Source organism: Podarcis filfolensis (genome assembly GCF_964270895.1).
Source record: "Podarcis filfolensis genome assembly, chromosome: 3".
NCBI classification, from domain to species: Eukaryota; Metazoa; Chordata; class Lepidosauria; order Squamata; family Lacertidae; genus Podarcis; species Podarcis filfolensis.
Window position 1 is genome coordinate 66,857,511 of NC_139606.1, and position 14,876 is coordinate 66,872,386.

Sequence of the window (14,876 nt, forward strand, 5' to 3'; positions counted from 1 at the left end):
GTGTGTTAAAAGAGGACAGAACATTCTTTTTGTACGCAACAACAGCAGCAAGAATATTAATTGCCAAGAATTGGAAAACTCAGGAGCTACCCACTGTGGAAGAATGGCAGATGCAACTGATGGACTATATGCAATTAGCCGAGATGACCGGCAGAATTCGAGACCAGGGAGAAGAAAGGATGGAAGAAGACTGGAGGAAATTTAAGATTTATTTACAAAAATATTGTAATTTGGCTGAGTGCTGAATTGGATGCCAGTGCAGACAATTGTCTACCATTAAATTAGATTTAAGGCTGAATTATATGTCAAACCAAATTAAGATTATTAATTAAGATGAGTTAAATGATAATTTGTTTGAAATTAATTTAATAATGATGTAAGTGTATGCAGGAGGTGTGGGGGAGTCCCATGTAACAATTGAGAGATGTTAAATGGACAATGATAAGTGCTTATCTAATATATGCTTTATTTGAAAACTTTAATAAATATATTATAAAAAAAAAAAAAAATAGAAGTATTTCTACCTATTAAACGATTCAAAAGAGCCTATTTATATAAACTATTTTAGCAGCACCTTCAAAGTCTGATGGGTTAAGCAAGTAATTTGACAAATGGAATGGGTCTTTGTCCAAGAAAGAATGTGCACAATTAATGATTTTCCCCAGAACAATAACCCTTGCTTATTAACTGCAGCAATAATGTAGTCTTACACTTATTGTGAGCATCTGGTTTTCTCTATTTTGTAGTTCTTTACAAATCTACTTGAAAGACTCTGTTTCTCTCTCTCTCTCTCTCTCTCTCTCTCTCTCTCTCTCTCTCTGTGTGTGTGTGTGTGTGTGTGCGTGTGTGCAGAGACAAAGGTTGACCACAGTTTAGTGTAGAATTCATTTACACAGACACAACTACTGCAGCTCATTAAACACTCTACAAAACACCTGGAGAGCTGGACTCACAGCAAAGGCAGCATTCACTCAGATACACTGCCCCCCCATACACTATACAGACTTTTACATAGGTGTGGCCAGCACAACAGGGCTGTAGAACCAGCCTCCTGGAAGCAGCGTTGTTGCTGATGACTGGGGCAGGGTGGCAGCAATTATGGAGATGTGTGGCTATCTTGGTGGGAGGGCCAGATTGGTTATATTGGTGGGTTGGCACCACCCTGACTTTGCCACCACCCTGGCCCACACTTCCCAGGATGTGGAAGCTGTTACGCTGGCAACTGACACCTGTGAGTTATTATTGTGGTTGTTTATGGTTATATGTACTTCTTATTACTATGTATTACCTGTCCTTCACCCCAGGGCTCCAGGGCAGGTTGCAACATTAAAGTACAATATTGAAAACAGTTCTAAACAATTTACAATCGCAAAAATAAGGTGGGTCCTAAAGAGGTGCGTCTTCAACGTTCATTGGAAGCTGCAAAATGAAGATGCCAGTTGCACCTCTGTGGGGAGGGAGCCCTCAAAACTTAAATACTTCTACAGAGAATGCCTTTTGACAGGCCACCACTACTTCCAAGGGTCAAGGTGCTACCAAGGCACTACTAAGAGAGTCCCCTGCCAATCTTAGTACCCACACTTGTTTTCTCCTGCTCTGGAGTGTAGGACTCGGACCAATGGCCTCAAGCAACAAGAAAAGGGATTCCGACCAAACATCAGAAAAAAGTTTCTGACTGTAAGAGTTGTTTTACAGTGGAATGGTTTCCCTCAGGAGGTTGTGGACTCTCCTTCCTTGGAAGCTTGTAAGCAGAAGTTGGGTGACCATCTGTCATGGATGCTCTAGCTGAGATTCCTTCATTGCAGGGGGTTGGACTAGATGACCCTTCGGGTCTCTCCCAACTCTACAATTCTATTATTCAAAGAGGATCCATAGGAACAAAGCCAGTCTTTCAGATATCTGGGGCCTAAATTGTTTGTGACTTTTAACGCTAACATGAGCACCTTGAAATAGCAACCAAATAATTATATTTCCAGGACCTACCCTACTTTCTATGAGGGCCACTCCATTTCTTTTATGGGATTCTTTCCCACGATAGTAGATATGATGGTCATCCAAACTGAATTCGACAGAGGACGAGATGGTTGGACAGTGTTCTCGAAGCTACCAGCATGAGTTTGACCAAACTGCAGGAGGCAGTGGAAGACAGGAATGCCTGGTGTGCTCTGGTCCATGGGGTCACAAAGAGTCGGACACAACTAAACAACAACAACAACACCCTACTTTCTTGACTGCAGTTAGTTTTAAACTGATTTTGATGTTGCATTTTTAAATTGCTGTAACCCGCACTGGGACCTTAAAGGTGAAGGGTGGGTACAAAAAAAGAAAATCAAATAAGTACTAGGGCACTATTCAACTAAGTTTTACTTAAAGTAGACCCATTAAGAACATAAGAACAGCCCTGCTGCAACAGACAGACTAGTTGTGCACCTAGTCCAGTATCCTGTTCTCATGATAGCCAACTAGATGCTCACGGGAAGGGCTTAACATAGACCTGTTCATGCAGTTCACTGGGTAAAATTTAGTGGACTAGGTAAAGGTAAAGGGACCCCTGACCATTAGGTCCAGTCGTGACCGACTCTGGGGTTGCGGCGCTCATCTTGCTTTATTGGCCGAGGGACCGGCCTACAGCTTCCGGGTCATGTGGCCAGCATGACTAAGCTGCTTCTGGCAAACCAGAGCAGTGCACGGAAACACCGTTTACCTTCCTGCCAGAGCGGTACCTATTTATCTACTTGCACTTTGACGTGCTTTCGAACTGCTAGGTGGGCAGGACAGAACAGGGACCGAGCAACGGGAGCTCACCCCGTCGCGGGGATTCGAACCACCAACCTTCTGATCGGCAAGTCCTAGGCTCTGTGGTTTAACCCACAGCACCACCTGCGTCCTTCTACTACCCCTAATAAATATTATATATAATAAATAATAAATATTATAATGCCACAAAAATGTAATCGATTTTGACACAAGATTTGATTTTTTTCAAATCAACATAACACAAAAACCTGACCTGATGAAGAGAAACGGATGCCATTTCCTGATTCAGCTGTGCAAAAATACCCTAAGTCAGTTGTAGAAATCTAGACAACATTCAAAAAGTAAAAAATTGTTGCCCAGTGATAAGTTGTGCCACTACCAAGAAGCTGATTTTGTAGCACACCCCATGGAACTGTCCCAGTAAGCAGCAGTGATGCTCTTGCCAGGAGACCAGCTTCACAATGCAACCTAGCCAGCTGTTTCTGCTTCAACACCACAGAAAGCTGCTGGGGTATCCTGCTTTACTAATGGCAGTCTTCTAATTGAAATAGTTGTCCAACTGGAGGTCTCTCCACTTGAAGTCCAGCTTAAAGATAAAGAATCATAAGGAGAGAACAGGGATCTTTGAAGGTGCTGACCAACAGTCTGCACCTGGACAGCAGACAGAGAATGAGCACAGGTCACTTGGTTGCACTCTTCCGAATGCAGTGCTAAGTGGGCTATGCATGTGATAAAAAAGGTCAATCCATGCAATGGAACCTCCCCCGATCTCTTCTGTGTGCCCCCAAACCCGTTCTTGGGTTTCCTTCAGTCCTGTGGAGGTGCAGGGTGTTGAGGTTGGGAGGGGTGAGGTCTCATTGTGTGAGCGGACCTCATTTTGTGCATGCAACAACTTAGTTGGATCCCACCCTAAGTCTATTTAAATTATAGTAAATATATTTAAATACATATCTATACATATAAATTATCTTAAGCAAATTAAAATGTGTGAGTGACCCCTTGAAGTTGCAAATGTATGGGCATTGCTTCATTGTCTATTTTATTTTACTTATGATTAGAGACATATTTCGAAGACAGGAGTGCCTGGCGTGCTCTGGTCCATGGGGTCACGAAGAGTCGGACACGACTAAACGACTAAACAACAAAGAGACATATTTCAGTGCTTTGTGTTGCTTACTCTTCTTTCCTGGCATTCATACTGACTCACCAAACAAAATGACAATACATGCTCTCCATCTCCTCTCTAGATATTTTATCTACCTGTAAATCTCCAATGCCTTTAAGATGAGTCTCATGGTCAACAGTACGTGCTCTTTTCTTTTCAAAACAAGCACATTGTTAAGAAATGGGTTTGGTTTCCTATATTCTAGGCCACTTCTAACAGAAAAAAAATCATTGTTGTGAGTGCTACCCAAATGTGAATTGATCAGCATTTTATGCCTCACAAGCTGTTGTTGTATGTGAGCCTGTCTACATGGCAACTGCAAACACTATCAGTTTGGCCCCATAGCAAGCAGCCAGATGGATGTCTGGAAAAAGGCTAGCACATTAACCCCCAGAGTGGGATAGCAGTAAAGGGACACTGCTTGTCCTATACAGTAGATGCCTCCTACCTATCACTTGCTCCCCTGCACTTCAGGGAGCTAACAGGCTGCGGCCTTCTTGCATACAACACCAGCTGGGCTTCATGCATGCATCCAGTTCTACAAGTAAGCACCATTCAGATGAGTTCTAGGACACACCAGCATTAGTTTAACAACACAGTTTCCTACCACGTTAAATCCCACCCATCTTTTGTGCTGCACTTCTCTGACCCCCAAAGTAGAGTTGTGACTCATCACTCATCCCATCTGGTATCTATCACATTCTTCATTGGTGTTCATAAGCGAAACATAGTGGTGTTTACATCTCTTTGCTTCAAATAAAATAACATATTAAAACAACACAGAACACTCTTAATCATTCTCTTTAGCATTTCTTTCTACTCTGAAGAACAGTCATTTCATATAATTCAGATTTTATCTGCTATTTTTAAGTCATGACGGAGCTTTTCCTCTAACCATGTGGTTATTTATTTATCTCTCTGAAACAAGTTTATACAGAAATGCTTCTTAGCAATTCAAGCAGATTGTATTCACTGGGCTATTTTCATTTTTAAGATTAAGGTTAAGGGACCCCTGACCATTAGGTCCAGTTGTGGCCAACTCTGGGGTTGCGGCGCTCATCTCGCTTTATTGGCCGAGGGAGCCGGCGTACAGCTTCTGGGTCATGTAGCCAGCATGACTAAGCCGCTTCTGGCGAACCAGAGCAGTGCACGGAAATGGCGTTTACCTTCCCGCCAGAGCGGTACCTATTTATCTACTTGCACTTTGACCTGCTTTCGAACTGCTAGGTTGGCAGGAGCAGGGACCAAACAACGGGAGCTCACCCCATTGCAGGGATTCGAACCGCCAACCTTCTGATCGGCAAGTCCTAGGCTCTGTGGTAAAATTAATATAATGTAAGAATGAGAAGAGGACATTTTTTTTAAGTACTTAAAAATATTATTATTGCAGTCTTTAATTTTTTCAGACCCAGAACCCACTAACAGCCAGTGATTTTTTTCTGGAGAGACGAAGGGGGACGCATACACCTAAACATTTTGTGAATCTAAGTTTAGCCTCACTGAGGGGCAGTATTTCAATATGAGTAGGAAAATGAGAGTACCCCTAAACATTTTTTTAGGAAAAAAGCACTGCTTACAGCAGACTACAAAATAACTACAACTTTTATTTTCTTTAAACATATTTTTAAATCTTTGCCTTGGACTGAAAAGATGAGAGCAATAGCAAGAAATCTGTACTTCTAATTGTTGCATAGAAATGATAATTTATTTGGGGGCATTTCCTGCTATTCAATGAGAATCTCAGAGGGGCTAGATAGCTTCATTTCCCCTCAAACACACAATGTACATGACATACTGAATGCAAACAAACCATGAAAAAGAATCTCTGAATTGAAAGTGGAGACACTATTTGTACTTTTTGTTTGTTTTGTTTATTTATTACACAAGAAAATCTTTAATAAAAACTAATTTTTAAAAATAAATAAACTACTGAAACCTTTCGTTGCTGTTGTTGTTGTTGTTGCTGCTGCTGCTTTTGCAGCTGGTCATCCCCACTGTGGGCGAATCTACACTCATGTTTCATAACATTAGGAAAGGGTTAAGAAAACGTTTAAAAATGTAAGGGTCATATTACGCTTAGTTTAGGACTTTAATAATGTGTTATTGAAATGTGACAGCAGAGGGCGTTGCAAAGGTACTAGCTATCTTAAACGGGGTAGACTTTGTGGAAACGTAATGAAAGGGGCATAGGAACCAGAGACCAAATTGCAAACATGTGCTGGATTATGGAGAAAGCTAGAGAATTCCAGAAAAACATCTACTTCTGCTTCATCGACTATGCAAAAGCCTTTGACTGTGTCGACCACAACAAACTATGGCAAGTTCTTAAAAAATGGAAGTGCCTGATCACCTCATCTGTCTCCTGAGAAATCTCTATGTGGAACAAGAAGCTACAGTTAGAACTGGATATGGAACAACTGATTGGTTCAAAATTGGGAAAGAAGTACGACAAGGCTGTATATTGTCTCCCTGTTTATTTAACTTATATGCAGAATTCATCATGTGAAAGGCTGGGCTGGATGAATCCCTAGCCGGAATTAAGATTGCTGGAAGAAATATCAACAACCTCAGATATGCAGATGACATAACCTTGATGGCAGAAAGTGAGGAGGAATTAAAGAACCTTTTAATGAGGGTGAAAGAGGAGAGCGCAAAATATGGTCTGAAGCTCAACATCAAAAAAACGAAGATCATGGCCACTGGGCCCATCACCTCCTGGCAAATAGAAAGGGAAGAAATGGAGGCAGTGAGAGATTTTACTTTCTTGGGCTCCATGATCACTGCAGATGGTGACAGCAGTCACGAAATTAAAAGACGCCTGCTTCTTGGGAGAAAAGCAATGACAAACCTAGACAGCTTCTTAAAAAGAAGAGACATCACCTTCTCGACTGAGGTCCGTATAGTTAAAGCTATGGTTTTCCCAGTAGTGATGTAGGGAAGTGAGAGCTGGACCATAAAGAAGGCTGATCGCCGAAGAATTGATGCTTTTGAATTATGGTGCTGGAGGAGACTCTTGAGAGTCCCATGGACTGCAAGAAGATCAAACCTATCCATTCTTAAGGAAATCAGCCCTGAGTGCTCACTGGAAGGACAGATCGTGAAGCTGAGGCTCCAATACTTTGGCCACCTCATGAGAAGAGAAGACTCCCTGGAAAAGACCCTGATGTTGGGAAAGATGGAGGGCACAAGGAGAAGGGGACAACAGAGGTCGAGATAGTTGGACAGTGTTCTCGAAGCTACAAACATGAGTTTGTCCAAGCTGCGGGAGGCAGTGGAAGACAGGAGTGCCTGACGTGCTCTGGTCCATGGGGTCACAAAGAGTCGGACACAACTTAACAACTAAACAACAATAACGACGAAAGAGAAACTAAATGGGACTGACATTTTAGAACGATATTTCTAATATCGTTCTAATAACGTTTTAAAGGTATCTGTGTAGATCCAGCCCCTCTCTCTTTTGTTCTGTTAAAAGAACAGCCCTTAAGCATAAAAAGGAGGCCATTAAAAAGGAAAAAGGGGTGGCCCATCCAATGAAGCTGGATTCAGGGCAAACAAAAGAGCACACAGTGCACATTTTAACTGTGGAATTAGCTCCCAGAAGAAATAGTGACCACAGGCTAGGATGGATTTAAGAGGATTAGACAAATAAGGCTATCAACACCTACTAGCCACAACGACTTTGTTTCACTTCCACTGTAAGAGGCAGTATGACGTACGACTCTGAATACAATTTGCTGGGAATCACAAGTGGGGAGTGTGCTGGGGCACTCAGATCCAACTTTTGGGCCTACTATTTCTTATGTTAAAACCTACACTTATGCACTCTACATAAGTAATGTTATGAGTTGCTGGGGGGAGGGTAATATTCTTTGAATATCCAGGCTAGTTTCCTGGTGAGGTGATTGCCTGATGGGCCATTAAGGAGAACACAGGACGGGGCTCTGTGAGAGATAGCCAATGGGTGGGGTAGTTAGAAGGACAAAGGCAGAGTGAGAACAGAGAGTTAGATATGAGCTAGAAGCAAAGCAGCAATATGGGAAGAGAGAGATGTTTGATTTCTGTTTGAATCCAAGGCTGTGGCTATGGAGGAAGGAAGGCAGGCCCTCTTGGGGCATTAGTGTTGTGAAGCCCTCCATCATAGGCTCAGACTGAGTATATACCGGTAAGTTGTTTAGACTGGAGCCCCTAGAATCTTGCACCAGAGACTGAGGTGCCATGCAACAGTAATATTAACTAAAACTATGAGTATTCTTGTTAATATTTTTGTCTCCATTGATCAGTGTGTATTACCAGCATTTGCTGGTGGAAAATTCTGTATGTTTACATCTTGCTCCTGTACATTCCTACTGACAAATAAATCTCCCCTTGTCCAATCAGACTTGCTTCTAAATTACAATAAATCTATCTTAATAATTTAAGTTTCCTTGCTTTAACTCAGCTCACCCTGAAACAAAATCAGGCACGTGTAATGCATACTCATTTAGAGGTATAATTAATTTTGTTTTATAGCATTAGTATCTGTTGCCAGTGTTGAAAGATAATGACGAAAATACCAGACGTTGTGGAGCTATAAAATGGGAGATTGAGCCCTTTGGCTGCTATCTCTGGCCTATCATGATCCCAGGGACAACCCTGGTTAGTTCACACATTTCACAATGTGCAGACACTCTCTGAGGTTATTTTTAACACCCCTGAACAATAATTTTCAGACTAGCACCTTAACTCAGGATAGCTGCCACCACATAGTAGCTGTCTCTGGCACAAAGATTACTGTGGAACCAGGGAAGAAGAACTGATTTAAGACTATGGGCTCTTTTCATACTTACTCCAACAAGACAGTTCCACCATACTCTAATTACCAAAAATTTAGGCATTGAAATTGTGTGTTCAAACAGTGCCAATTCTCTTTTTACTTCTTGTTTTGTGATATATTTTAGCATAAAGGAACTACCTACATTACCCATAATGGGCTTCATGTTTCCTAATCAGTACTCAGACCAGAGCTGCAATCCTAATACACACTTAGCTGGCAGCAAGCCCCATCAAAGACAGTGGGATTTACTTCTAAGTAAACATATACAGAATTGTGCTGCACATTCAGGTTCTTTCTTGATCAGGGCTTAGGGAAGCTTCTGGTCCCCAATCCTGGATAACACTTGGGCCATTGCAACAGCAGTGGTGAGCATGCATGGCATGTTGTAGCACTTGTGTAGTACTGATATACAATACTGAATGGTGCCCATCATATATTCTCACTGCCTTTCAGTTTCATAAGCTCAGTAAATCATTTTTATAAGACACAGAGTCAATATCAAATGAAATTCAGGCATACCAACCAGATACACAACCCATGAGATCAGCATCCAACTTCTCAGAAAATGAAGTGGCATTCTTCCACCAGAGTTTGAGCAATAACTGCCTGTGACTTCCTTAGTATATGACAGTGTGATTTGTTTGGTTAATTCAGAGAGTGAACAAGATTCTGGCATGAGCATATGGTATTCAGTTTCATAGAGGAACAGGCTCTGAGTGCCACTTGAGATTGTACATATGACTGATACCAAGCAGAAGACAGACATGACATTTATGAGCATCATAATTCTCCTGTTTTAATAGCTCAAAAACAAGTTCTTTCAAGACAGAGTCAACAGTTTACCAACATCCAGGTAAATTAAATTAATTGCTCCAACTTTTAATAATGAAATAATCTGGTAAGACAACAACCATGGTCTGAACTGAGTTGCTTTTGATGGATTTGAGTAGTTCCTACTTGTCCTTCTTTCAAAATATTTCAGACTATGTCTACATTGTTTTTTTAAAAAAAGTATATATTCCATATAAGTAATTTCCAGGGTATTTTCCTATGTATATATTTCAAATATTGAAGATGACATAAATTTTCACCTGGGTGATTATTACTCTTTTATTGTAGGAATTAAAAATTATGTGGGTACGTGTCTTATTACAGATGGGTGAGCTATTTACTTTCAGGCATTCATGCTGAATTATACTACTAGTGGGTACACTGACAGTGGTAGTAGATCTCTGCTCAGTGAATTTTCTGCAGCATAGTGAGAACCTCCCCAGAAGATAAGCCCCCTCTCTAGTGTTACAATTAAAATGCATCCTGTATCTTCAGATATTATTTCAGTAAACTGTCAACCACAATAAGCCCAAAGCATTAGGTCCAGCTTGTATATTTGGAAACCTAGTATATTAATGTTTATTAGAGAAATTTAAGCTTAAGAGAAATTTAAGCTTATGATATTCACATATTATGCTTTATAAAACATGTATCAAATCTCTTTACTATATTCTATTCTTTCATTATTATTGAAGCTGTGTTATTATTATTGAAGCTGAGATCCAGTTATAAGTTTAACTTTTGCATGAAGCAGCCTTGAAGTTTTAGCAACTTCTCAAGAACAACAGATAAGCTTTAGTAATTGCTTGGAAACAACATTCCAGAGGCGTTTGTTTGTGTGTGAATGGATTTTGCTTACAGGAGTAGATAAGAAATAGGTTTGGCCTAGCAGATGAGCAGTGCCACCAATATGCGCTTTTGCTCTTTACTATGCTACAAACTTTGGACCTACACAAAACTGAGGCTGTTCCCATGCATGTGAAGAGGACAATGGTGAGACAAACTTGGTTTTTGACTATGCTGCATTCACAACCAATTGCATTCTAGATCTTGTAGGATAGGACTATGTTTCACTATTCCATGTGTATATAAAGGCAGTTCTGCCCCAGTGCCAATTGGGAAAAGGCAATTTGGATGTAGAAGCCAAGGCAGAGAAACCAATTGCAGAGAAGGTCTAGAGAAGGCATGGCCAAACTCGGCCCTCCAGATGTTTTGGGACTACAATTCCCATCATCCATGACCACTGGTCCTGTTAGCTAGGGATGGTGGGAGTTGTAGTCCCAAAACATATGGAGGGCCGAGTTTGGCCATGCCTGGTCTAGAGCAACTAAGAAGACTAAGACGACCAATTGGGAAAAGGATTACAATTCACAAAAAGGGATTACAATTCAGGGAAGACTTAAACAACAGAAATCCAAGGACATGTGTCTGCAGCATTCATCTCTCTCTCTCTCTCTCTCTCTCTCTCTCTCTCTCTCTCTCAATCTCTCTCCCTCCCCCCCCCCCATTTTTACTTGTCACAGTCCCAGTCTTTGGCAGGGGAGTAGGTGTGCGTGTGTGTTTGTGTGTACCCCATCCTTTGTACCCCATGAAATAGGGTTAGTGTGCTAAGGAAAGTTATACATTCACTACACTCTCCAGCCACCTGTTTCTAGGACTTTTCAGAAGGAAAAGTCCCAACTGTGTAATATTGATTTCAAAGAATAAAGCTTTGAACCTTCATTTTTTGTCTTATCTGGAAGTGCCAAGGATTGAACATATGTCCTGCATAGAAAGCAGGTGCTTTAACATTGAGCTGGTTCTGCCTAGAAGTAGCTAACACTGACTAGCATGAGCTTTTCAAGATCTCTGGGTTTTTTCCTAGTCCTGCTGTGCTGACCCTTTTTAAACAGAGATAGCCAACAGTAAATCTGAACCATTTTCCATGCAAAGCATATACTCAACCCTAAGCTGTGGGCTCTCTCATCGGTTTCTTTCCTTTGTCCTTATTTAAATTCAACACACGGCAAGCATTATCTACTGCAGCATTAAATGCTACTAAAATGTTGACATTTTGGATGCAACTCTCAGGAAATTTAGTAAAATATAAATTAAGCGAAACACACAATCACAACAATGCTGGAAATTAAGTGGATACTATAAAGATAAATTTACTGAGTACAACTGAAGAGCTGGGATGAATTAGCATATTCTAATTATCTTCCCTGTGCTCCTGTAGACTCTGCAACTATTCAGCTTATATCCACCAGCCTTGCAAAAAAATTAACAAGGGATAACCCCACCACCACCACATGCCCCAATACACATATACACCTACTTCACTCCCCAATTTCCTTTTCTTCTTTCCTCTGTTACTGGCCCTGCCCCCAAAACTGAAGTTTAGGACTCAGAGCTCCAATGTATTTCCCAAGTTTATCCCCAAATGTCAAGCAGGAGACAATGGCAAAATGGTGCTTTTGTCAATTGCCTGTTTGACTGACCTCAGCTGGGACTTGTTCCATATCCTCATGCACATTGTAAATTCAGCCTGCACTCTGCAAGCATAGATAGCACATTTGTAGCTGCTGACACGCAGGTGTGTGACAGGGCAATGGAACTACCACAACCCAACATTATACAGCCCACCTGTGGCTATTCTGCCCTGTAAATGTTAACTATTTGGTTAAGAATGACTCCCCCCTCAGATTTTGAGTAATTGAGGGGGGGCTGTATGTACAGTTTTCTAACTATTAGCTGACTCCTGTTGAAGTTTCACTTCATGTGCCATTTTTTGAGGCAGGTATATAGACACATTTTTTTGTTCAGGCTTTTTTTTTTAAGTAATCCCAGGTGTCTTGGCCTACAGGTGCTTCAAATTTCAGCTTCCTGGGCTGTGAGGAAATTCCCTCACCTTTTGAAGAAACACGTTTGGCAACATACAAGCCGAAACACACAAGGCTCCCTTTTTCATAATCGTTCTGGTCACCAGGGTAACTTGTGGAACTTGTGAGCTAAATTTCAGCTTGTTAAATTAATTGGAAGTATTATTCACCATTATGAGTGAGGCCTAAGAATCCTTAGTATAATATCAAATTATGTTAATCAACCACATTTTCAAATACTGTAAGTATCTGCTCATTCCAAGCAGGAAAATGACGCTTCACCCTGACCACAGTGCTCTAAACAACTGAAAAGCAGAAATTACGTACCTCAGGGAGAAGCACTTCTTCAAAAATCACTGCCCAGTTTCTTCCACCTTTGTTTCCTTGCAGGCTGTTTATTTGTGTGCTCACCTTCTAGCATCTTCTATGCTTTGCTGGGCTCCTGAACTCCACAGTGAATATTGCAAGCTACACAGAGGAGGAAAACCATGGCAGGTGGCAATGAAGGGAAGCAATTGAGTTTGCCTTCCAGCTGCAGCTCCACTCCACCACCTCAAAACAACACTGAGAGAGGAAGTGATCACATACAAGCAGGAAGCCAAGGGAGCAGCACACGTTTTTGCTTGGTGAGAGGGCAGAATTTGGTGGTGAGGGACTTAAGGAAGTTTAAAACTTGCAGGGATATTTTGGGATAAACTAAACAGAAACCAGCCTATCCTTTCAGCATTTTTCTGTTTGTGACTCTAACCACAGCTGCCTCCCCGCCCCCATTGCGTTATTGCTATCACAGCTGTGCCGTTACCATTTCCCTGGTTTACCTATAGTTTTGGAAATAACCTGTTTGCTCAATGTGTGTGTAAAATCACAGGCCGCACATTTCAGTAGAACAGTTGTTTACACTACCAGTAAAATATTTTAGGAGAGAAATATGAATTTATATGGTGCTGGTTTTCTTTTAGCCTCTTCCCCCAAACACCTTTGTAGATTTAGGTATGTTAACAAGCCTATTTTGGCATTTTCTCCCACAAGGTTATAATTGCAGGAAGGGGGGAGACTGGGCTCATGCTCCCTGGCTCCAACCCTTTTATGACATCTGTGTTTGCCAGGCCACACACCTCTCATGCATTGCTAGGATAATCCAGCACCTATAATGTGAGGAGTCTATACCCTTACAGCAGACTGCCTGCAGAAAAAGTTACCCTTACAATATATGCAAAGACTAGATGATGAAAATGCAACTGTGATCACCACTCTGCTATGCAAGGGAGCTAGCACACATGCAAGGAAGTGTTGCTGGCCCACCCTCAAGATTTATGGTTGGAGATTGCAAAATCTTCATTAAATTACTTGTTATAATCTCCTTGCTGCCAGATCCACAGATCTCTGCCATCTCCTGCTGCCTTGATCCTAGGCATGTCCCATGCTGCCAATTAGTTTTCATGTTAGAGGCCTTGTATTTAACATATAAAGCCCAGAACAACTTGGGACCAGGATACCTGAAAGACTGTCTGCCCTTATATAGATCAGGACGGCTACACTACTAGAGTATCATTAGGCAGAGATGTGAAAACAGGTATTTCACCCTCCGCCTAGTGGACGCACACCCCACCCCTAGTCATATTTGGGCCCCCACAAGGCTTCATGTTGCTTTGTTACTGTGTTGTTTATGTACTTTCCAAATCTTATACTTCCCCCCTACCTCTATGTTTCTTTAGGGCTCTTCCATAGGAGGAGAGACACTGATTGGGTCAAATTCCCCCCCCCCTTGAGTGGAGGAGTGCGACACAAATACATTGGTAAGTGCACACTGCTTCTTGACATTATGGGTGAAGGGGTGGCTAAGCCACACAGCCCTATGACTCTGCTTCATGCACTTCATGCACTCTTTTAATGTATGTGTGGGGAGGAACTGGTGCCCATTTTTTAACATTCCTCGAAAGTCTACAAAGAACAAAAATGCCTTACATGAACTACGTGTCATGAAAACAGAGGTGTTTTTGTCAACAGTTTAACCAGCTGTGCATACGATTTCCCTTTTGTTGAAAGGAGAGAATGATAATGCTCTGCAGAGCTATAAATTAGTGTGTAAGCCTATGCCTTGGCTCTGCTAGAGAGCAATAGCTGAATAAATATACAACTGCATATTCATCTACCTATTTCCCTTTGCCTCCCACAACAACTTCCTATGAAAGATTAAGTTCTCCTCATATAATCTGAATTCCAGTTTTGGCTGATTAATGCCAATAGACGTGTACAAATGTATGCAAATTGTGGCTTGTGGTCGACTTGGAGAGCCATGGGCCAGGAACAGCAGAAGATGAATGTAATTCTATTGCCATGAGTGTGAAAGAAGCTATAGAGAAAACTGAACAGAAGCTGAAATAGAGTTTGCCTTAAACTTTACCAAGTGCACTGCAGACTTCCTTCTAGTATGAAGTCTTAATATTGT

The 14,876-nt window shown here is 41.4% G+C and overlaps 1 long non-coding RNA gene across 5 annotated transcripts in view; it reads right to left on the reverse strand.

Moving 5' to 3' along the window:
* LOC310760089 overlaps positions 1-12,882 on the reverse strand; it is a 112,195-nt gene extending 99,313 nt beyond the window's left edge. For 3 of the 5 annotated variants that reach the window (XR_014546755.1, XR_014546756.1, XR_014546757.1), the window contains exon 1: positions 12,755-12,880. This is a non-coding gene — a long non-coding RNA (uncharacterized lncRNA). Of the gene's footprint in view, positions 1-12,754 lie in introns of all 5 variants that reach the window. The other 2 variants (XR_014546754.1, XR_014546758.1) reach the window with 2 other exon arrangements.
* Positions 12,883-14,876: the final 1,994 nt, after the last annotated feature.